Source organism: Patagioenas fasciata, chromosome 14 (assembly GCF_037038585.1).
Source record: "Patagioenas fasciata isolate bPatFas1 chromosome 14, bPatFas1.hap1, whole genome shotgun sequence".
Taxonomy (NCBI): domain Eukaryota; kingdom Metazoa; phylum Chordata; class Aves; order Columbiformes; family Columbidae; genus Patagioenas; species Patagioenas fasciata.
In genome coordinates, this window is record NC_092533.1 from 15,253,755 (window position 1) to 15,279,562 (window position 25,808).

The 25,808-nt window shown below is 42.0% G+C and overlaps 1 protein-coding gene across 4 annotated transcripts in view; it reads right to left on the minus strand.

Annotated features, from left to right (window-relative positions):
* KCNIP1 (potassium voltage-gated channel interacting protein 1) overlaps positions 1 to 25,808 on the minus strand; it is a 374,244-nt gene that overhangs the window by 91,270 nt on the left and 257,166 nt on the right. The gene's annotated exons all lie outside the window — the stretch shown is intronic.

Consider the following 25,808-nt stretch of genomic DNA (forward strand, 5'->3'; position numbering starts at 1 on the left):
TCTTCTCAACAATGTGTGCATGTTATATCTGGGGTTGTCATTTGTGCTCAGTACTCACAGTAGCTGCTTTCAACCTTTTCCTTTTGTATTTAAAAAGCCCATCTGGGAGTTCTAAGCAGCTGAGTTCAAAAAAGATGCTTTTAAAATCAAGAAGCAAAAGTGCAAATAGCTGCAGGGAGCACTACTGAAACCTTCAAAAGGTGGAAAGAAGCATTAATGCTCCTGTCCAGCCTGCTGATTCACTGTGTGTTGATGCAGGATGCAAACCCGGCAGCAGTGGCTGCATCTGTAGGGCAATCCTGAGCAGGACTGAGCGCAGTCTTGTCCCCAATGCCTTTACAGGGACCAGCTGGTGACAGGAGCTTGGTCCTTACAGCATTCCTCACCATTCATCAAACTCTCTGGTCTGGAGTCTCAGCATAGGATCCTTGAGTTTTATAAACACAAAAAGAAAAATCAAAGAAAGCAAGCATTGAGCAGTAGGTAAGGGACACATGCTCGTGAGCAGATGGCCAGCAACAGCCAATGGTCCTCCTCGCAAGGAGAAACAAGCCAGCACACAACCCTGCTAGGAAATAAACTTAGATCATCAGGGAGCAAGTGACATGTTCATGCTCTTGGGAAAGAAAAAGTGAGAAAGAAATCACTAGGGCTATTCTTACTTAGAAAGAGGAAAAAAACATCATAGGGCATGGTAATGGAAGCAGGTAAGTGACAGCATGGGCAAGAGACTCAACCCTTTCACGTTCCAGTCCTGTGTCATGATTTGCTTTTATCATCCCAGTAAGTTTTCAAGTCAGACTGGTAGAGCAGCTTGCTTGCTGTCCTAGACCTGATGGCCCTTGAGTTGCAATGTATCACCCCCATCAAAAGAAAGCCATGAGATGTGTCCACCGGCTGCTGCTCTTGCTGCCACCAGCCTGCCTGGTGCATGGGCACTGGGCTCACACAGGGAGGTCCCTGAGGATCAGCCACGGTCAAAGCACGAGTGCAGAAGAAGTCCTCTGGTCCATAACTTCTCTTCGGTCCACTGAACCCTGACCTGTCCACCTCCCCAGGCTATATTTAGCCTTCTGAGGTGCCATACAAGTGCTTTTTCTTCAGGCTATTTCACTCCTGTGGGCTCCCTTTCTCCTTCTTTTTATTTTTTTGGTGTGGGAAGATACCTCCTGAAACGGGATCCCTGAGATCCTGCTCTTGTCTCCATTTCTGGGCTGGCTCTTCGCCCTGTGCTTTTTGGTTCATACAAGGCAACAACCCTCCACCATCAAAAGAAAACTCTGATTCTCATACAGAGTATAGCACCGTGGCACCTGACAGACCTATGGTATATCACCACTGAGGTAGGAGAAAATGACTTGCCTACATTTTCCATAGAACACATTATTTCAATGTATATTAACCAAGGCACTACAAATTAGTGACTGTATGTGAGACAGTGTGAGTTCAAAGCATTGAAAAGTGTCCTATAGAAAGCGTAATATTTTGAACTATATGATATATGAAACCTAAGATACTTCACAGTTTTATGGAGTACCTCTTCCTTTTCTCCTCCAAAATATGCATATTTTACTGTAAAATTTTCACAAGAATGAACTGGAGAAAAAAAAAAAACAAAACAACTTTCCGAGGATGTCAGAATTAGGTCATCTCAACATTGTTGGGATGTTTATTGAATTCATATTTTTCCACTTCATCAAATGACACAATAGAAGAAATTCTTTAAGAATAGTAACAATTCAGGGGTCAGGACAAGTGGCAAAAAAAAAGGGACAATTTCGACAAGTGGTAAAATCCTTTGAATCCAGGCGAACTGAACTATGAAGGAATTTTAAGCACAGAAGCATCCAGTTAGGACAAAAGTGGGTCAGGTGTTTAATGGAAAAGCACAGACTAAAGCAAAAAAAGTTTTTTCCACTTCACAGTATGGCAAACTTGGACTAAATAACAAGCACAAAGCTATAAATTTTTGAGATATAAAAATAAAATTGACATTCTGTCAATATGAACTTGGGATTGGTTAGTAAGAAGAATCCCGTGAGAGCCCCAGAGAGATGATGTCCATCAGATGGACTCTGTGGGTATCATGGGGCCACAGAAGCTCCTCTAACCATTCAGAAAGATCTGAGATGATGTAGCTGTAAACAGAGACAGGCTCTCATATCAGCTCCCCAATTTCTACCTGCCTTGTCCTAGAGTAGGAATTTTCAGTGATATTTATGTTCCCTTGTGAATGGAGGTACAATGTTGACCTGGAGCCATGTGCCATTCCCGACGTGTTAACAGCAGATCCACCAAAACCACAGCTAGTAGTGACACTCAGAGCTCACCCTTTCTTCTGCTGATACAATTTCCCTGGGGATGCACATATACTAGCAGTTCCTGCCTCAGAAAAGAAATGTATGATTTTTTGGAGACCAATCAGGATGATAAAAGCTGTGCTATTCCACTTCTGAGCTTCTTTAAGTGTTCTCAGCTCTTGAGGTTTAAAATGTTCCTCTAGAGCCTCCCAGGGCACTGTCTCCAAGGATGCCCATTTAGGCTCAGTGGTATCATGTATCACCAAGTATTTGTAAATACAAATAATTTAATATAGTTAGAAAAAGAGTTTGCGACCCTGGTGAGACTGGGTGTCTGTAGCATTGAGCCTGCCTGTACTCACTATATATTAGTTGAAGCTCAATGGCAAAAATCTATTTTTTACCCCCAAGCTCAAGGAACTTCTCGGTCTCTTGAGCAGACGTAGTTGCTACAACTGGAGCATGAAGTGTTGGACTATTTCTGAGGCATTATTATTATTATGATTATTATCATCATCCTCTCCTTTGTTGGGTGTTGAGGCAAAGGAAGCTGCCTGGTGTGCACTTGAAGGGACAGTGTACCCATCGCTCATAGTCATGAGACACTAATGTACTGTAGCCAAAGAGGCTGTGCATGCTTCTGGCTCCTCATCCACGATGAACAGTGCTCCAGCATGGCCTAGGAAATCTTTTATAGCTGTGAATGTATCAACATCTCATAAGTCTTCTCTCAATGAAAACACCAAAGAAATTAAGTGGAAAAGATCCATGAAATACCTATTTTCTTTACAAGGGTTCTAATCTAAATCATGATACAAGTGAATTGGTGGTTGCACAAGCATATTTAAAGCCCCATAAAACACCATTTCACTAGCCACATTAAAGTAACTCCTCATGACCACCTAGTAACAAAGGGGAAAGAACTGTTCAGTTTTCATTAAAAACCAGACAAACAGAGGCTCCACTGGGTATCACAGCTATGTACACACAACAGCTACTGCAGCCCACCTGCAACTCAACTTGCTTCAAGATAAGTGGAAATAAATGATTCAAACTGTTTCATAAGAATATAGAGTAGTTTGACCATACCTGCATTAAGTGCAATTTTTAAAAGCTATAGGAAGTCTTTAAAATATGACTTTAAGGGCCAATAAGCTAATCCTACATTGCACCAAAGCTGCCTCTGCCTTTGAGCAAATAACCATGCTTATAAAACCCAAGTGAAGGACTGGACTTTCTAGGCAGCCTCCTTTCAGATGTACACAGATCATTTTCTTGACAAAAAAATTGATCAAACACCAGTTCAAAATGAGGGTAGCGATCCTTGATTCAAAGTGAAGAAGAAGCTGTGTGCACACTACGTTTGGAAGTTGTGTAAATGTGCTCACAAAAATCAGGGCCATAATACAGCATTTCCAGCTTCAGGAGAAAACCCGTGTGAAGAACAGTGTGGGAATTCTGCATTATTCTTACAACAATTTTGACTGACTGTTTCTTTCCCTGCTTTTGCACAACGTGCTGGCTGGGCTAACTTCTGCCCTGGTGTCTCTATCTAAGCAACAAGAGGAAACACGATCACCCAGCGCACCACCAGCAGATGGACTGTTCTGTACCTCCCCACTGGACTGAAACACCTCCTGGGATATGGAGGTCTGAAAAACAAAGAAAAGAGCCTTGGAATTGTGTATAAAAAGAAGCCTGGACAAATGGGGCAAAAAAGGACACTGCCATGGAGCCTTCAGGCTCCATCTCGCATTGCTGACAACTGCTTGGGCTAAGGCGGGCAGGCTGTGCAATAAGCCTGGGTGTTTAACTAGAGACAGTCATATCAGCCCAGTGCCATCATTAACCTGGGTCTCTAATTGACATGCTCTGCAGGTGGATATTATATTGCTGAGAGACTCAGCTATTTACTGATTCCCTCAGTGGAGGAGACTTTGTAAGGAACTGAACTAACCCCTTCCAGCTAAAGGACCCAAAGGCAGAAAGAACAGTGCTGGTGCCCAGTGCTCTTGGACCTTCCCCAGAACGTCTCAATCCAGCTGCACCCTGTTCCCGCTGTAGGTCTCAGCCACACACCACAATTGTTACGGTAGCACAAAAAGGACCATGACCATGGTACGAGACTCACCGTGCAGATTCCCAAGATAAAGCACCGAGTTTTATTGTTGCCTCTCAGGAAGAAAGGAGGAAAGAACATTCAGTACTGACTAAAATGCCTGCTTGCTGTTTGTACTGCTGAGATCTATTTGGGTTTGTCTCGTCACATTTAGCCTTCAGCTACAACTCCCGCTTTGGTCTCCTCCGATACATGGAGCAGGCTGGCCCCACTGACATCTCTTCTCCCTCCACGCTCTGAGCTGCCTGACAAGATGCCAGACACATCTGGATGACGTGTAAGAAATAGACCTTATCTCTCCCAAAAATTCAGTCCCACTCCTATCAGAATTATCGGGTTCTCTGACCCTCCTTGCTCATGTCCTCTAACTAGGATGCTCGGTAAACTGAAATAGCAGCTCAAATATACACAGGCTCTCTGCCAGAATAAAATAATCTTATTGCTTGATATAGAGGAAGATCAGGAACGACTGCAGTTTGCCAGTGAGGGAAATCAATTTCACTTAGCTACCGTGACACAAGACAACACTGAAAAATGCACATAGAAGACAAACTTTTTGGTTTTAGAAGTTTTCTTATGTCGTAGCAGGAGTCAGGGAAAAACTATTGTTTCCCCTCCTGCTCTATCTGTAGTGGACGCTCCTCCCCACCTGAGAGGAGGTATGTTTTTCTGCCCTAACGTGCTCTGCTGCCTTCATCTTGACAGCTTATTAGGATTTGTACACATTATATTTGTTACTTTCTACATTTGAAGGAAGCGCCTATGCCTGAGGAGCACACTGAATATGAGAAAAGTGCAGCTGTATGTTTACCTGGAAAGCACCAAGCACTTTCAGCAGAAAGATTTTTCAGGTGTAGGTGATAAGCAAAAGATGTAAGATATCCAGCTGATACTACAAACCAAGCACAATGTACGATTACTGGAAAAAAGTTAGGCTCTTGTTTCTGCATTACACCCACCAAGTCTCCTGTGACGATCTCTCCGCCAGCTTCTAAGGAGTGAATTAGATGATCACTAGATGAGTCTGTCAGTGGTGGCAGGGAGAAGAGAGACGTTTGTTACGTGCACAGCGGTACATAGCACACACTGTTAGCAGATTCTTAGGGTTTGAATTCTACTGATTTAGTACCTTTCCATATAAAAGTTCAAAGTATTTTATGGTCAAGGTTAAGCTTGGAGGAAATGGAACCTGTTCATTTTAACTTCATTTTACACATGAATAAATTGAGTATGGAAAGAAAAAGAAATTCTGTCAGGCTAAGCATCATCTTGGAGAAGTGAGGAAAACCTCTGACACGTTCCTGTCATGGCTAGGGTGTAGAAAACTAAGGCAGACAGTAGCAAATTGGCTTATTTCTGTTCAGGAGGCCCCTGTCATTTGGTTATGCTGAGCTCACAAACAGTGGTACGGTCCTGTCAGCTTACACAAGTGCACACAGGTGATGAGCAGGCCAGAGCTCCTCTGCAGGTGTGAATGCTTTCTACAGATTTCATCAGCCACTCAGAAAGCCAAGAATGTGCAACAGGTAAAAATCTCAAAGCTGGAACAGAACACTGAGTACTCACTACAAAGAGCTCATACTGAGTCTACAGCTGAAGCATACACCCCCATTATTGTCATTAACGACACCATGTAACCATAGAATCATAGAATGTCCTGAGCTGGAAGGGACTCACAAGGATCATTGAGTCCAGCTCCTGTCCCTGCACAGGACACCCCACGGGTCACCCCGTGTGTCTGAGGACGTTGCCCATTCTCTTCTTGAACACTGTCAGGTTGGGGCTGTGACACCTCCCTGGGAGCCTGTTCAGTGTCCAGCACCTGTGGGTGAAGAACCTTTTCCTCATGTCCAACTGACCCTCCCTGGCACATCTGCCATTCCCTGGGTTCTGCTGTTGGTCACTAAAGAGAAGAGTTCAGCACCTGTCCCTCCTCCTCCCCTTGCGAGAAAGCTGTAGACCATGATGAGCTCTCCTCTCAGTCTCCTCTTCTCCAGGCTGAACGAACTGACTTTAGCTGCTCCTCATACGGTTTCCCCTCCAAACCCTTCACCAGCTTCCTACCCTCTTCTGGACACTCTCTAGCAGCTTAGTATCTTTTTCATACTGTGGCGCTCAGAACTGCACACGGTGCTCCAGGTGAGGCCACCAGGTGAACACCACTGAAACCGCCCATTTTTAGATTGTGATAACTTGGTGCAGACCAAAGCAGAGGTGCTGACCCAGGCTCTCCTCAAGGCACGTTGTGTGACGTGCTGTGGGCAAAGGAGTCAGTGTGCACCAAGTACCAACACATATAGGAAAGACACCAAATAACCGTGCTGTAACTGCTAGGGTAACACAAAGGAAATATTACAGCTTTGATAACGATTTCCTTTCCACCAGCAAGTGTGTGACAGCTGGCCAGCTGTGTCACCTTTTGCAAGTACAGGCTGTATCTCAACAGTTCACAAAGGCAAATATGCATACATATACACAGAATTGTCTTTTTTGTTGTTGTGGAAGATGCTGTTCCAGCTCAGTCTACCCACAGCCAGTCCTGTACACTCAGGGACAGCCTTCTGAGCTCATTCAGGAGCACTGGCATGATTAATGTTTTTTTGAAGAGGAAGAGCAGTCACAGATGGGCCAGAAAGGGGATTAGCAAAGGAAGAAACCTGAGTGTGGGCACCAGAAAATACAAAGTCATGCCTTTCAATCTATTCTCTGAGCTCATATTTCTAGCATTTTCCTTGCCTTTTGCTGTGTAAAAGTGCTAGTGCAGTCTGAGATGTCCTGCTCAGGTTCACACACCATCCCGTTACCCACACACACAGAGCCACACGTCCTGCAGCAGCATCACTTGCTCCACTGCCTCAAGAGCATCGCTGCTGGCTTTTGTGAAAAACCCTTGTCCAGCGCCCAAGAGCTGCCGAACAGCCAGGACCAAGGAAGGCAATGTTTGGGAAGTGAGCCAGGACTTAGACTTAAAAAGGCAAGAGGAGGAAAATGAAAAGGAGTCAAGATATCTGAGGAACAGACAGTTTAAAGCTCAGAATTACATGCTACCAGCTTCCAAAAAGAGGAGAACTATTATACACGTATTCAAACCAAACTAAGACTCCAGGGTCCACATGGAGATTTGAACTTTAGTTGTCAAAAGAATCATCTCATCAGTCTGCCTTTCTCCAGAGACCCTCAGCATCCCTTCTCTACTCCAATACATGGCAGCTGTTCGCTGTGCACTGCAGACACTGGGTCGTTGCTCCCATGCAACATTCATAAGGATACAATTTTCCTAGTATGGCTAGGACGACTCCCACAAAGGGCTAAGAATTTATATATTAAATAATTATTACAAATAATTACTGCAGTGTTGGTAGGAAGGACAGAATATGCTAGAAACGCAAAGCAAAAGACAAATACTGGGAGAATACTGGGTGATATTTTAGGCCAGTCAATTCATACGTGGTGCTGATTGTTGGTGTATATTACTCACATTTGGTCCAGACTGGCCTACAATGAGATTCTTCTGTCTTTAAATAAAGTGGTTTATGAGCCTGAACTGTAGCTGAGAGACAATATAAATCAGTCACACCATCAGGTCACTGTACTTTCCAGTGGCAGAAGAGATGGGCATTATGCTAAATCAAGAAGGAAATGCAAGGTTGGCTTTTAACAGCCCAAAATATAATTTCAGCTTAATACTCTCTTCTGAGTCGTGGCCAGTCCATGAGACTTTGAAGAGGAGCTGTGGCTCCTCATCACTAAGAGATGCCAAATCTCCTGTCTCAGGGAAACTGGGAGTTGCTGCCTGGCCTGTCAGGGGAAACTCTACTCCTTCCCTTTGCCCCATAACAAATTTTGGCACCTTGAAAACGACAGGCTGAAGCTAAGAGTCATTTTCCCCAGGAACATCTAGTTGTTGAGCAGCTGCTACAGAAACTGTTCTACACTGTATTTTAATACAAATGGAGCAGATGGGGAAGGGCACGGAAGGATTTTGGTTTTTGTGAACTTTTGTATATTGTTTAAAAACCAGTTTTGGATACAAGCAGAAGCTCGGTTAGGAAAACTCTGAAGTCCTCCACTTCACTCAGTTAGTGACAGGTGGTTTGGGCGAATGCTTTTGCAAAGCAGTTCATGAGTTGAAGTGCTCCCCATGATGTTTAGACAGAGGCGCTTTCTCGGGAGCACAGAGTCTTCTCAGCCGGCTCTCCTGTCCACATCCCAAAAATGCGGGGTTGTGACCAGAAGGCCAGCCAGAGCCAAAAACTCAGAGGCTGGCACCCCCTTTCAGTGACAGTGACCTCCAGAAGAGCCGATCCATTACTGGCTGGAAGGGTGCAGAGTTTCAAGAAGTTCAGCCCGTTTCTGCCCATGCCAATTCCGATCCTTTTCCTCCATTTAAAAACATATCGATTCTAGATTTCACAGTAGTAAAAGTCACTTTGAAAGTCTCTATATAGATAGTACTGATGAGTTTAAATAACAATTACAGTGGCTTCAACGTGTAGGCAGTATGTCAGCAGCGAATTTCTGTGAGCTGCTCAGTATAAACAAGGTCCAGAGCCGTTTCAGAAGCTGGACCCACAGCTATGAGTCTTCTAGGCCAAAGGCACCTCCAGCTATTTCAACTGCTGCTTGCTAGCGCTCCATATGCTGTGCTGGAGATTTAGTATGCATCTTGCTGCTGCTGTATATATCTGATACCTGTTTTCTTTTGGCATAGCAAAGGTGGCTGCAGAAATTTGTTTTCTTGCTAGGATAACTCACACCTGAGGAACTGATATTGGCATTGTAGGTTCCCATGTAGTATCGTACTCTATAAGTCCTACAGGGTTAAGCAGGGCTACTAACATTAATAGAAATTAATAGCATTTAAAACTTATTCTCACTAGAATATTACATAGAATTTCTTCATGTAACAACCAGCATGCAAGTGGTAAGAAATAACTTGTTTTAACAGAGACTCGAGAGGTTCTGCTGGAAAATGATGAGTGACAGCCTCACTTAAGCCATCACACCATTAAAGCAAAGCAAGCAGCAGACTTCACAAGGACAAGAGGTCATCAAAGTATGTGTAATGCTGCGTGTCCTTACACAAGGGTGGACATTGCAGGAGCAACTGCAATGAAGCCATAATTGTGTACGTGTTCAAACTACTGAGTCTGAATATGTCAACTTCACCCGAAATTCTAACATCTTTTCCCTTTTTCAGTATAATTCACAAAGTAACACCAATCTCCTGCTCAGTATTTTAATGTGACTTCATCAGAAAACAGCTAGACGTATTACAATTCCCTCTGAATTATATAAATATCCCAGACTTTGTCTTTAGTGGTCAGTGGTACCAAATGTGCGATTCCCTCCTCGTGACATGAGTATAGTTCACAAGTATGTGAGGAGATGGGGCACTGGGAAGATGCAGTTACCCAAGCCCAAGTGCTTTCTCCTTCTTCAATGCATTCAGGCAGACAGCAACAAGATTCCAAAAAAACCCAGGTCCTCAGACAGCCAATTCATAATGGACCTTGCTAGAGCTGGAGACGGGACTGCAGACAGGAAATTAACTGTACATCAGGTACCACGTAACACTTTTCTATCAGAGGAGCAGAGATTTCTGAAAGCTCACGAAAGCCAGAATAAATGCATTTTTATGTTGGCATTCTGTCTTGCTTGCACAATTTGATCATTTTGATAGACCTTGCAAAGTTAGAGCTAGTCCATAAAGCAATTGCTAAACAATCTGTACTACTGCCCTAGCTTCAAAAGGCTGTGCAACAATTATAACCAGGCACCTCTGAATTATTCCAAATATATCTTGGAAGTTGAGAAAAATACTCAGAGCATCCGAAAGTAGGAGAAACAGGCACATGCATGCGAACTAAAATAAAGCAAGCAACCAACAAACCAAAAGTTTCATAACTTCTTTCCTCCTGTAAAGCACTCAATGTTGGTCTCCAGGGTTCTTTGAACCCTGTACTAAATGTTGTCAAGTAATTAATACGAGGCCACCAACCTTGCTTTTTCCAGATTGTCGTGAGCTCTGAAGCAGAAAGGAAGAATTGTTCGGCATCTGTGGGTAGCCGAAGGGTATTTTAATACCTGCGTACCTTGAGCTTATCGTGAAAAATGACCCTCAAGTTTCTATAAAAAGCAGTTGTTCAATGTGTATCATATTCTGAACAGTTAGGAACACTGTAAATCTACTCTTCCTATTAAACAGTGAGGCTAGCTGCACAGACATATTTTGAGCTCACTGTCTAAAATTCATCCCTTCTGCCTCTATTTAACATTTCCATGTTTCTACATGAATTACATTGTTTATAAAAAGAGAAAGGTAACAAGAATGAAAGTATCTTTAGCAGTGAACTCCCTCAGACTATCTTCAACAAACAAGATTTACATTTCAATCAGTAGTGTTTTCCTAACACGTACATGAGACTAGAAAGCAAGACCAGACAGATTTGTTAAAGATAAATATTCCGAAAGAGAGCTAAACTGGTTACAACAGAAACATTCATCCAAATAAGCTCAGTGAGGGGTTTGGATTTTCTCTTAATAACAGCCAATATCTAAAAATAAGCCATGACACTTCCAGCAATTAGAACAAATTGAGAAGTTACAATGATAAACTTAGTAAAATGTAAACCCTCCTTTCATTCAGAGCTTCGGGATGCAAGCTGCAGTTTGTTAAAGCATACAAATCTGTATTCAAGTTCTCAAAACAATCTTAAGCGTAGACAAAAAATTATTTAAGATTATGTCACATTTATTTTCAGAGCTGCAATGAGAACTACAATACTATATTGACATATAAAATACATTTCATTTGCCCAAAGAAAGCATTTAAAGTTATTTCAGCTACTATTCAGCTCCTCTGATAGTCGAACGTTGCACATGCACGTACAGATTCAAGTCTAATGCTCTGCAGCAAATGGTTTCAGAATAAAATAGCTTTTATTTCTTAACATCCTACCTTCATAATTGCCTTCTAGGAGACCCAGGTGCTCTAGTGCCTTCACAAATCCAACAATTATCACCAGTACAACAATCATTTCAAGTCCCTCCAAGTTCATCTTGAAAAATTATTCAGGTAAAAGCATCTTTTCTTAAAGAGCGTCCTGACTTCAGAGTTAGACTTTAATTAAAAAGCCCTCCTAGTCCAAGACATGCCACGGAACGAGATAAATACAATGCTAGAGAAGCCCAGCATATTCCCACCATAAAACATTTCCATTGACAGCAAGATGAACACAGGAATGTAAGGAAGTCAAATCTTACCATGTCTGCATCACTTGCCTGCATGGATACAGATGTTTCAGTCTCTAAGGCAACAGAATATACAGTAACCACTCTGTTTAGCATTTCCTCTCAGTCACAGCCAAAATTCACCAAATCTGTCTGAATTCTAGTTAAATTAGATGTCCTTTTTTTCACACTGAATTACAGTTTATAGACAGATCCCACAGTTTAAAAACACAGAAGAAAAAACAGTCTTTCCTTGATACTAAAGTGAACTTCAGAAAACTCAAAGCAAAATAATTTCATTTAGAAGATGACCTATTACTGTATTTTCCTATGAAATGAAATACAATTACAGAAGGTTAATAGCATGTTTGAGTATCTTGTTTTCCCACACTGCACCCCCATTTTACATCAAATCTAGGAATCTAGTAAAATATTAAATATGGTAAGAAGAGACTTGTTAGAGGGAAATCAGTTTGAAAGTTTGAGGGCTATGTGAGAAACAAAAACCTTTCCCTTTGCTGCGCAGCCCTGGGGGCTCCGTGCAGATGGTGGAACATCTGCCCTTGGTGTGGGTCACCTCCTGCTGCCCGGGCGGTTTCCAGACGAGGAAAGACAAGAAATGGCATCAAGGACACAGGATGCCATGGCCAGGACTGCTCTGCCTCAGGAAGCACTTTTCCAAGCACTCAGCAAAACTGAAATTGTTTCCAAGCCCTTGTTCCTGACAGTTAGGAACAGATTCTCTGAAGCACTTTATTCTCACCTGAGAACCTTAATCACAAACATCAACGAGCACTCCTCTGTCCTTTCCACTTACCTTCTACTCAGCCCTCCACATTAGCAGCTTCAGACATGCACAAAATTACCAAAAAAACCCCAAAACAACCAACCACGCACAAAACCACCAAACCCAAACAAACGAAAAACCCCAGAAGCAAACAAACAAACAAGAGAAGACAAACAAAACAACAAACAAACAAAACCAACACCAAAAAAAACCTTTTGAAAATCTGGCCACTCGTTCTGGTAACTTTTGATTATTTGCCCTGCAATGGTTGCCACTTCTGTGCACAAAGTCCTCTACCGCACTCTTTCATTTAACTCATTTTGGGATAGTCTGACTCTGAAAGTTCACTCTCTCTAAGTATATCTATCTACAAGTCTAAGCTTATGTTAGTATTGTCATTATTACAATATTAAATTAATAATACACATTAAAGACTGAAACCTAAGTCACTGTTTTCAGTTATTGTTTTTTAACCATTTGTGTACTTCTATCTTTACCTGATGTTTTATGTTAATTCTTGTCAAGCTGTATTAAGTACTTACTGATGCTATGAGGACTCGAGTACCAAGGTCTTCTGTATGCATGCTCACCCACCCTCCTGGAACTATCAAATGGACCCATATCACTGTATAGAGCAGAATCAGTCCCACAGACTCTCTTGGAAGCAGGTAAATGGTTTTATTATTGACTTCAGCACTGCTTTGCTGTGTTGCAGGTGTTGCTAAAGGCCCAAGCAAAGCTGTTTCCCATATGTGTTAATATCAAATCCAATTACCACAGAAATGAAACCATCTTTGGGATAGCCCAGACGCAAGATGTTATAATTTACAACAATATATAATGTTTTAGTACAGAAAGCAAAAGAAAGAAACACTACCTGATGGAAATGGACTGGGACAGAGGACAAAAACAAGGAAGTAACTTACGCTTAATTATGGTCACGTTTAAAACCTCCGCTCCTACTAAAAGTGACATGAGCTGGGTGATATCAATAGGCATTCAAAATTAATTTTATTTCTGTTTGCAAAGGGGATTTCTCACAGCCCAGCGCAGTTGTACCACTGTTGTGGTTTGCTGCTGCTCTCAGCTGAGCCACCAACACAACCAATTAACAAATGTAAAATTTATTTTTCTTGTCAAAAAATCCATTTTGTGGAAAATGAAAACGTTCCACAGGAAGGGACCTTTTGACAAGAGCCACATTTCCAGAGCAGCCCGGCTCCTGGATCTGTTGCAGAATCCTCCCGCCCCGCGGGGATTCAAGAGGCAAAGTCCAGGTTCAGCTCTGGCCCATGCCGAGCAGGGACGTGTCCTCGTTGGTGCCAGAGCTCACACGGGGGAGCGCACCTGCCACCCCCAAAATAGAGAAGGGACCCAATTTTTAAACCTCAGATTACTTCCCAGCTGTTTTCTGGCCAGCCCAAGCCACCAGTAATAGCGTCTTTGGGGAGAGAGAAGGAGAGACAGAGAGAGAAAATGAACGTACTCAAATAGACTCCAATCAAAACTTATTTAGCTTGAGTGAGCCGACAGAACAGAGCTGCAGGCTGCACATTCCATACTAGTTACTTCCTCAATGCAATATATCAGATTTGTAACACGCTCTCAATATAATTTTCAATTGTTCTGTTTTGAGCCTTGGCGATTCATGGTGAAGGAAAACCCTCCTGTTGGCTGAGAGGCACAGGAGTGTTCTGGGAGGCACATACCCAGTTCCCGCTGACTGTGGTATCTGATTATCCGTTCACGGGCCCGCAGGCAGTGAAACGTGGGCATCGCTGCCCTGATTCCTCCTCTCTTCTGGGATGAAGGTGGGTGCCTGGCCAGTGGACAAGTTATCTGGCCGGACTTCCAGGCCATCACAATGCATGGACAGCAGAAAATCAAACTGTTTATCACTCCAATGCACACACAGAATCCTGCATTCCTGAGAGTTCGTTATATGTTGACGCTAGCCTTAAGTAACTGCTTAATTAGCAGCTGCCTTGTGGACAGTTTTCTCAGCATGAGATAAAAATTAAGGTGCATGAAGGACAGAACAAAAAGGAGAGAGAAAGAGGAGACAAGTATGGGTAAAATAAAAGCTAAACTGCAGACAACTCATCTCTAGACAGCCTGTGGGAGATGCTCATGTAAGTGATGTTGGATAAACGCTGAACTAGTGCAGAACTGGGCATCCAGGTGGGTCTGGCAGGTAAGGTGCTGGTTGCAAGGCTGGGGACCCACCAGAATAAATGGCTCGTGCCAGTGTCCTCACCATGCTTGTGAGAAACACCATCCAGCAAACAGGATAGATGCCTAAGCTAACTGATGCATCAAACAGCATGAATCGGGAAAGCAACCAGGAGAGCACCAACACTGTTTCTATTTGTTAATTAAACCTTCCTGTAGAATTACCCTTAAGTAGACGTCTAAGGTTTGACCCTACTGTGCCAGTTCACAGTCCAGGCACACTTGTCCTCTCAATTCCATCTGTCATTTCTCCCCTACACAAACATTCTGTTCCTCTTTAAACTTTGGAAACTAACCCAAGTCCAAAGAGGAGAAGATGACCGGGCTCATCGTCGCAGCAGCACTCTGGTTAGTGCAGCGACCAACAGCAAAGCCCCTGAGATTGTCCGGCTCTGATCAAGCCCAACCATTCCCGATGGCCTCCAAATTCCACCTGCCAGCAGCTGAGAAGGCAGCAGACCCCTGCAGAGAGCCCTACGGCACCCGTGGGCACCCACCCGGGTGCTGCAGACCTTCCCTCCGCTCCCCGATCTTTCCCGTCACACCAGACATAAAGGGGACAGCACTGCCTGCCACGTGAGAGTGTTTTGCACAGTGTATTTCACGGCTAATTCGGGACAGGGACTCCCAAGCCAGACCATATGCTTCTGCTCCTCAGCTCCTACGTTGCTTCGCTCCTCCAGACAGGAACCAGTCTCTTGTTGCAGCAGACGCTCCCCGATCCATCATTTTATTAATAGTATGATTACAGTATAAATATTTCATTCCGTGGTGTGTGTAGGAGGCTTTATTATGCCTCAGTATCTTTGCAATGTGCATCTTTTTTAAATACAGCGCTGTTAAACTTATGGTAAATGTGTCAGTTCCAGCTCTTGCAATATTTCCTTTAATGCTCTCAGTATTTTCTCAAATGCTAATAATGTTAAATTCCAGGCCAATTTATTCAGTGAATAAAATCCACACATCCAATAATATAATTCCTTTTTTAATATACTCATACAAAAAGGTGCAGTGAGAATTTAATGCAAATGGGAATTAAGTCTCCAAAAAAGAGAGTTGTCATTTTCCTACTTTATGTGCTGTATAATGAAACAGTGCAGTGAGTATCGGTTAGGTGCCCAGGGCAGTATTTTCATATTTTAGCGTTTCACAAATGAACTTTGACACACTTTTGTTTGGTTGTTTTTTTTTTGTTTAGTTTTTTTTGAGTTTGTTTTGGTTTTTTGTTTGTTGGTTTGGTTTGGTTTTAAAGCATCCCAATCATAGCCTGAATATAGATAGTGTCAGCTTTTTTCTATCAGAGTACTACTGTGTTCTTAATATAGACACTATCAACAGCATTCAGTGATTTAACCCGGGAACAATTAGCAGTATGAATGCTGAATTACGGTTTTAACAAAGCAACTGCCCCATTTCTGTTTGCTACTCCATCCTAGAAAAGCCCCTGCAAAACACTTGCTGGTTTTCCCAGCCCCGAGGCTCTGCTAGCAGCTCACGCTCTAATGCTTTATTTTTACAGTTCTGATTTCAGCAGCAATGTGGGGCTTTCTCCATTTAAATAAATGATAAAATACTAAATTAAGACATCTGAGGTAAAGATTTAATTTTCAGGAGAATGCTGAGGAGAAAATCCTGCCTGAGTCACTTAAAATATGATACTTTGATTATGGTTCAGCAATACCAGTGATCTCCAAAGCGATTACAAGGCACACATTCAATTCCAAACTAACAGTTTGCAGCTGTACTATACTTCTAGTTACAGCATTGTCTGTTTTTTGAAGAGGCTGTTTAAGCCTGACTTAGTAACCAAAGTTCATGTTTCCATATGCACATTTGCTGGACGCCTGCACCCGCAGCAAAGTCAGCCATGAGCACCAAGAGTTGCTGTGCAAGAAAAAGCCGAGAGGCAGCAGCAGCAACATCACCTAATGCTTAGTAATTCACCTTGTGAGCCACTGCGGGTGTATCACAGACCCAGGTCACAGGAGGTGGGATGCAGGGTGTGACAAAGTGACTTGGCTGAGGTCACTGAGCCTGTCCTGGCAGAGCCAGCGGCAGAAAACGAGGCTCCCAAATCTTTCTCTTCAGTGTCCTCCCAACCACACGAGGCCATTCTGCCCCCATGGATTCAGCAAGGAGGACAGATAACACCAGGCATGGAAAGCAGCTGAACCTCCCATGTTAAAACAAATGAATGTGTAAAGGTGACATGAATGGTTCCTTGTGTAAAAACCTGACATTTCAGATGAAGCGTGAACGTGGGGTTAAAACAGACACCACAGGCTTGCATAGCTGTCTGCAAAATACTGCTCATGGATTCTCATTTCCTTCCTGAAGCTTTCTTCTAGTTGGATGCACCACAGTGATGGGGCTTCAGAGAAGCCTCAGGTGAATGACATGAAGAGCGTTCAAGGTACCCAACAGAGCAAATACTGCGACTGTCTTTTCTCTGCTATAAAAAGGAGACAGAGGGTGCTAATGTTACGAGAAAAATATCCATATGGTGCAGAGCAGAGGAAACATAAAGCAAGTTTTCAGAATTTTGGTGCAATTTTAGTTTGAATAATCATCACAGCAGCTAACAAGGCTTAAGGACAGGACCTACCAGCAGGAAAAACCAGGAACATCCAGCATCTGAGCAGGCAGTCACCAGTGTGCGACAAGCAAAACCATGTCAAGTATTCACTGCACAAAACTCCATCCCAACAAAGCACAAGGCTCAAATGTGTTACTGTTGTCATTACAGAAATGTGTGCAAAATCTGTGAGAAGGATTCCCTTCACCAAAAAAACTGCATGAGGAAAACGTGTAATTCCTTTGCTTTTTATGGATACACCATTTTTTTTCCTGCTTGTTCACGATTCTAAGAGCAGCTATCATAACTATCTTTAATATACAACAGGAGGGTCAGTGAACCAGGAGTCTGCTCAAACATGAAGAGGCACCACTGGACTGAACCAACCCTGCCTAAACCAGCTGTGTACGATATCCAAGAAAGAAAATGTTTTGCCTTTTTTACATTTTAGTCCCAATTTATGGTTATCATACAGGAAGCCATTTCAAGACGCTGTGTTGAGGGTAAAAACTCCTGTCTTAGCACAACACACAGACTTACCAAAATATCAAGATCTATTTTGATCTTTCACTGTATTATGTGAAGCTGTCACCCATGCAGTGCTGTTTTAGAAAATGAGCAGCCCAGTGGCTAAATCCCATACCTGGCTTATACTGGAACGTGCAGCAGCTGTGGGGCCACTGCAGCACTATCCTGTGTGGGGACATCGCCACATTCTCATCCCAGGTGTGACTTAAAGCCCGGCCACAATGTCTGACCTACGGCTTTTGCCATTAGTTTTTAAAACTGCGTAGCAGCATTAGCAGGCCAGTTGCCTTCACTTTCTGAATTCTAATTATGATGAGAAAAGAAACCCTCAATGTCAATACAAGGTCACATTCAAGATGAAAAATGAGAACTATATTTGAAGGCAAAGTATCTTGTAAACTCTCCCATCATAAATATCAATTTCACCATTAAAAGTAGCAGAACTAGTGCCTGAAGCGAAGGTTCTGACTTGGGCTAAAAATGAAGAATAAACGCAATGTTGTGGCACAGGCACACTTTGAAAGACACAGATATCCCAGTGCATTAAGGTGGTTTTGCATGGAAGTCTCTGCTTCCTTTAGATTCATATCTAATTCTCTTTACATCATTTAGAAAGCTTTAGCACTTGAGAAACCCATTGAAAAATCTCCATTACTTCGTACTTTATTGACTCATTTAGTACAGTTGCTGATGTCAAAGGATGGAATCGAGTTACCCACCAACATTACTAATGAGCTGTAAAAGCACTCTGCTATCACTCAGTCAGATATTTAACTTAATATATATTCAAAGTATATATTCAACCCTACTACTCAATCGATAGCTTGAAAACAGACATAACTTCAGAATTTTCATCACTGCAAGAAACTAGCCCATGAAATAAAGCACTTCACAGCAGTGTACAATGGCATAACACTCCATTTCTAGTGGGTAAAAGTGGACAGGTTAGGGGTGAAAACAGTTCTTTCTTTACCCATGACTGGAAGATATCATTACTTAAATTGTGCAAGTTCACACTTCAAACAACTAAAGTGAATCTTAACGCAACTGAAACAACACAGAGCAGGGGTGTCGACCTCATTTTCACCAGGGCCACATCAGCCTCGTGGTTGCCTTCAAAGGGCCAAACCGAATTTTAGGACTGTGTAAATGTAACTACTCCTACATTTACATAGTCCTAAAATTCCACTCAGTCCTTCGAACACAACTGTGAGGCTGATGTGGCCCCTGGTGAAAATGAGTTTGACACCCCTGACACAGAGGATTCAAAATTGCCTTCAAGTAGATCAAGATGTATGATTCCTCAAAACTGATAATTAGTTGTACGAAGCACCTGGCATTTAATGAAAGGTTGTCCAAGGTGTGGCAGAAGCCCAAAGACTGCTGGAAGCTGTGGGATTCTTATCACAGGATGTCCTGCCTGTCCCAGGGGATCTGGGAGAGCCAATCTGCACAGTGAGACTGGTATTCTGGACACACTGGTGCTGGGGAAAATAATGAGAGGATTAACCACTGAGTATCTGAGGATATCTTGGTCCAGCACATCTCACAAAATACATTGCTTTTGGTATCATTTTAAACCAGTAACAAAATCAGGATTGCAAAAATACCCTGAGAACCATCAACTTGGGTTTGCTTTCAGATCTACTGCAAGTCCCTGGTCATTCAATTTTATCAGAGAATCCAAAATACCACCTCCTTTTTGAAGGAACCAAATCTTACACTTTATCACTGCTCTCTGAAATAGCAAGTTTAGCCAATATCAAGTCAGAAAACATATTAAAAGCTTTGGAAAGGTTATCTATTAATGGAAGAAAACACTATATTTGTTTTGAAGCAGCATTCTGAAAGATTATCTCACATTCAAAGGCAGTCTGTTACGTTAGCAGATATATTCCTTTTATCATAGCCCCAAATGGAGCATTTAAGAAATGAAGACACAACGTGCTGCTTGACAAGGAAGACTGTGCAGAAAGTTACCCAGTTGGTCTTATGTGTGGAAACACTCCTTTCGTTTTCTATTACACTGACTTAGTTAGAAAATAATTTCAGACTTAGTCAAAACTCACCACTGACTTTTTCCCTTTCTCTTTTCAGAAATTAGAGCTGTAAATTGAGCTGTGCAGCAGATATTAAGGTATGGCCTCTGCAGCTCAGCGGGTCACACACCGCGCGGAAATTGCAGCCCCATGGCCTAACCGCTCAAAGAGACTCAAGCTGAGCACCTGATCCTGAACGTCAGCGGGAATGACAGGGTTGTGTCTACAAGGCTGCTGGAGATGACTTACAGAGAAAGATTAAAAAATAAATATTTATAACGGCTCAAGAAAAGGTGTTAACTGTCCATTTATATTTAAAGGGCATAAATATCAAGGAGGAAGAGGAATTGTTGCAGAGGTTTGCAGGGCATAGCTGAAAATAATGGGATGATTGCCAAAGGAAAGTGCATGTCTGACCTTGATTTTCACTATATGGGCAAGATTCCCACGCGGACCCACAGAATTTCACTTTTGAATATTCTGAGTTGATGAAGATTTCCTGAAATGTTCACTGAAATCTGCACTCACTATGAAGAGCATCAACCACGAATATCACTGAGATCATTTGCACGCTGAGAACATTTTCAAAGGGCTGGGTTGTCTCCTGTCCAGTCCCAGGCTGTGCCAGGGGCACTTTGAAAGATGGACTTGTGCAATGGAGTTGCACTCTCTACTGAAGATGCCTGAACAGAAACCCAGGGAAATGCAAGACCTCGTTCCACGTAACACAAATCAACACACACCCCAGCAGTGCGGTGAAAATCTGAATGTGTGATTTGATCTTTCTTAATACAGACTAGTGGATAACACAGGAGCCTGATAACAGTGACATCTGATCCCTGTGAACTCCAAATAAAATCGTGCAAACATGGTCAACAACCATATTTTACACTTATTTTACGGGGAAGCTGTAGTTGGGTGGACACCTACAAGAAGAGAGCAGCCATACAGCTCTTCTTTTACCTTCAAAATCCCCCACTCCCTCATAGCTTGATTAGTTCTTAACTATTTAATAAGAAAATGTCACTTTCTCCGCCTGAAGCTCCCCAGCCCTTTAGAGGAGATCATAACTATCTGATAGTCCAAGTGCCACTCTCTGGTCTTGCCTGAAGTACTAAGAAGCTGTAAACTCAGATTGAAAATATGTTTTGAATTTGGCGAAACAAAGTTTAGTACTTCCATTCACTGTGTTTATATTTAAGAGACATGTCAAGAAAGAAACTTTCCTGAAGCATGTAGATAAATGCAGGAGGTTCACTGACACTTCTCAACTCGGACCAAATACAACAAAAAACAATCACTTTGGGGTAATCATCTCCGACAGATTTGGAGAAAGATATCCAGAAGGTCTAAGAAAAACTACACAAAATTAGGAAATCATGTTTTGTCACAATAGTTGCATTATAGTGACAACTTATTTACTTGCTAAACTGTATATGGCTGTAACAAACAAGGAGAGATGAAATATCACAGACCTGTAGAGAGAAAAACGGTGAAGATGTGCAACCTGCAGTAAGGGAGGGAGATGGGTACATCAAGAAGCAAGTCACTGATGAGATACAGGAACAATAAAAAAGACAGCACACTCTGGCCGTGTAACGGAACAGATCCATCCTTTCCCAAGGCCCTTCCGCTCAAGAAGAGAAAAAAACTGAAATAATTGAACTCTGGAGTTAAAGTCAGTTGGGAGCAAATTGAAAGCAAGAAAAAGAAGCTGATGTTTTCCATGCATTACTGGATCTGAACTGAAGAATTTACTTGGTGTGTGAGACTTCACAGCCAGGCTGCCTTACAGCCACACTTCCCAGCTGAAAACCACAACACTTTGCCCTGTGTAGAGTGTCTTTTCACTGTCAAACATTTTCCCAATAGCAAAATATTGCATTTATTGACAGCAAAGCATTGGTGATCCAGACACTCATAACAGCTTGAGTGGCAGGAGTGAATGTGTAACTGCGCTCAGCGTTTTCCATTTCTACAGGAAATAACATTATGACTGAACTAGAAAGCAGATGGGCAGTAATCTGATAGTTTTCAAACACCCCAGATACATATCTGTTGGTTGTATGGATGTTGCCGTTGCTTTGCTGTACAGGAGACAGCAGCACGGAAAATATTTTCTTACATGCAGTGTTTTCCACCTTTTTTTGGTAGTGACAACTTCAGACAAGAAACGTGAAGAAATGCTGAACGAGATCTGAAATATGGGAACCCGCGCGAAGAAAAAGCTGGATTAGTGTAACTAATGAAATAAGAGACTACTTGATTATGTATTACTGGGGGTGAGTTTACATTCTCCATCAGAAAGGAAGGCACTATCACAAGATGAGCAGTGGGATTTGCATTCTTATTATGTCTCAACATCATGAGAGAAAACTGCTCCAGGAACACAAGGCACCAGCTTCGTTCTCCTCAGAAGACCACAAGTGATGCTGTGAACTAAATATATGTTATCCCAATATAGGAAGCCTTTTTGTCCTGAGAAACGTCGGTGTAAGCCTAGTCCCCTTGTAACAGGACTAAAGTTTAAAAAAATCTAAACTATGCTTGAGAAGGCCACAGAATATTTGCAATTTTACATTGTCACAAGCACCGGCAAAGTGCTTCAGAATAAAATAGATTTGTCTCTGGGTTTGGCAAGAACTGAGCTGTGCCCATGTTCATGATATGGCACTTAATATATCTCTGTGCACTATTGAGACATTATTTTAAAAGCCTGTGTACTCCTCAATATATAAATGACTACTGAGCATTCAACATCCACCTCAAGGAAGAAAATGTTTGAAGAGGATATGGTAAAATGGGGTTCCAATATAAAGCTTCATTTTCTACATAAATTACTTACCAGAAATCTTAAGACATGGTCTGTCTTTCAGAGACTTCTTGCCACAACCATGTTGCGGGCTTCAGAAATAGGTAGATTATTCAGACCCCCTGATGATGTACCGCTTCCCATCATCAGTACAGACAAACAAACTCAAAATTCTTTCATCAGGAGACGTTGTTATGGGAAAAGGAACACTGATAAAGTAAAACAGTGCGAGAGAAGAAAAAATCTCCAGAAAAGAAAAAAAAAATCAAAATAAGCCTTGACTTAATCCCTCCACAGTCTGTTTCACAATAAATTTAAGCCATTTAACTCCAAAGCACTGAGCATCTCTACTTGAGGTGGTAAGTCATTTGGTTGCAGCCAGCAGTTTTGTGTCAGGGGAGATAAGCTTCTTTCTCAGCTACTGAATTGCAGCAGAAAACCACGAGCAGCCTGAGGTTTCCCCTGGGCTTTTCTTAAAGTTTGTTACTTTTTATTTCGACTTAAGGTTGCAGGCTTAGACATTTCCACTGCTGCATTACTGCCCGCACAACGCCCAATGGTACCAGTATGATGTTCCACCTAGAAAGGCCTCAGGGAGCTGATCGGCATTTCAAGGACCAGAATGGCTGAGTCTGCTTAGAGGGGATTTAAAGCACTTAGTTCTTCAGCATCTTGCATCATATCGGTGCTTTGAAGCCCATGCCTGCCCAATATATAAATCTACAGAAGGAAAAGCATGCAATTCTGACTCTATGGCTAAAGCTGAGCAAACAGTTCTATCAATTAGACACAGAAGCCACATTTAATTTCATCCAAAATTGGAGAAGTCTTTATACACGAATGTGAGCACCACCAGTTCGCAAGCCCAAGGGTGCTTGGGGAACTGCTGCTACAAAGTGCAATAAACACAAGCAGGGTCAAAGTACCATTGCTGCTTTATCTGGGCTAGTGCCCATCACTGGGCTTCCAGAACTGCAAGGTTTTAAGATGAATAAGTATAGTTTTAATCTTACAACCTTTATTTTTCCCCTCCAAACCATATTAGCAATTTCTTTTGCAAAAGTGCCCAGCGAGCTCAGTCATTAAAAATACTTTTTAGGTCACATCACAGTCATAGAAATGTCTCGGATTGTGCTTTGCCTGATCAAGTAGGCAAGATGGAAACCGAAGGTGCCCCCTGCACCCTGCAAAGCTCCTCTGCTAATCCCAGACCCCAGACCAATATCTTTAAGAATATGTTTGAAAATGAGTTTTTAAATGTGTTGTAGCTCTGCACTCTGTTCTCCCAAGAACAACATAAAGACTCTGAACAAGCAGAATTATTTTCATAAATAAACATAGCCCAGCCTTTATAAATACTTGTTTGATATTAAACACAACAAATCAACTTACTCATTTCTCATACTAAAATTGCAAATATCTCAAAAGTAGGAATCCGCTCCACCCCTTCTCTTCACTGAGTTTCCTTGTTGCTTTTCCACTGGTGGCATCCCAAAACCTGCCTGATCAACAGTCTCATTGCGAGGCTCTCCTCCCGACACTTAGCCAAGAGCAATAGGTTCTGACTTGTTCCCTTTCTCTACTAAAACAACGACAAGGAGGATTTCAGCAGCAACATCAAGGTATAAATCACAAACTAAAGGCTGTCACAGTAGATTTCAGAGCGCAATACTGCAATCAATCCTCCGAGCACAGCCCACCAGGTGAGCTGGAGTAGAAGCTTCCCAGAACAATTCTCTTTCCTACGAAGGACTCCCACGTATATGTAATTCACAATGTTCCTTGTTTTGCAGCCCGTCAAGGTCTAAATCGACAGTGCAGCTATAGACACCGCACACATGAATTATTACTGACGATAACTGCCAGTCCTAGTCTTCTGGCTTTTAGGACTCGTTTTAAGGCAGAATATTTTTCTCTGTATATTACCATTAGCCCAAGGGCAACAAAGGAATACTGCTCGTTAGGTGAGGCTTACAGAAGAGGTATGCTTTAAAAAATGAAATTCTAAAGCCAGATGAAATCTGCCATAGTGCTGAATTCTGAGATACGCTGGGTAAACAGTGGCTAGATAGAAAGCATTTTTTAAAGCATTCATTTCTAACTTATCTCCCCAAACCTCCAGCACTGTTTCTGCAGCCAATGTAAGGACCATATGACCTGCATATTTATTTTGACATCACTGGATCTGCAGAGGGTTCTTCTTTTGTATATTTCTTTACATTGAAGCTTCTGTCCAAAGTGCTGCTCATAACTCAGATTACATCAGATGGGTTTTTAAGGCTTTATTTTTGATTTGTCAGTATTCATATTCACATCTAATAACTTTTTATCTGGTTACATCTAAAAACCCTTGACAGAGGCATCTATACATTTCAAACAGAAATCCTTTTTATTTCAATGAGATGTGGTATTTTCAGTCAACTCCTCTTTCAATAATAGTTCCAGACTTCCTTAAAATGAGAGAAATACTACAGAGCCCTGTTACACTACAGCATATTTATTCTACTGATAATGTGCAATGTGCCTGGTTCAAAGTGATGCTTATTGCTTTTGGACGAAATGAATAAAATACAATGAAAAAATACAACAGCCACTACAAAACCATAGGTCATTCAGAGATAGAAATATAGCACACATGAATCTAGCAACACATTTTGCTGCCACCTCAAATCTCGGCTTCACTCTAGAAGAGACGCACTCACTGACACAGGAAAATACTCTCTTGTTATTTCATCCTCAAAATGGTAGCAGTGGTATAGCTGTAAAGAACATACGGCCCTTTTTCTCAGCTGATAAAAACCATCCTGACATCAGTCAGCAGAAGTGGAAAGGAAAAAAGCCGAGCATAGAAAGTTTCTTAGCACTCATATAAAATTTTGCACTCTGATCTGAATAGTAATTCAAATTGGATAACCCAATGCATAAAATCCAGAGTGGTGCAGAACTAAGAAATGAATTTGAGGACAGTGAGTAGCTTTTACAGTGTCCAGCTGAAATACGAAAAAAAGCTGTATTTGGAAAGCGAACACTTTTAAGCTTCACAAATAACTGCAAGAGAACGTGCTTTGTGTACCATTTTCAGTATATTGATCAGCAATATCTCTCCTGTAATTAGCATTAAAATAGCACTGATCTGAACAGATACTATAACATGGGTGCACAGAAATATTGCAAAAAGGTTTT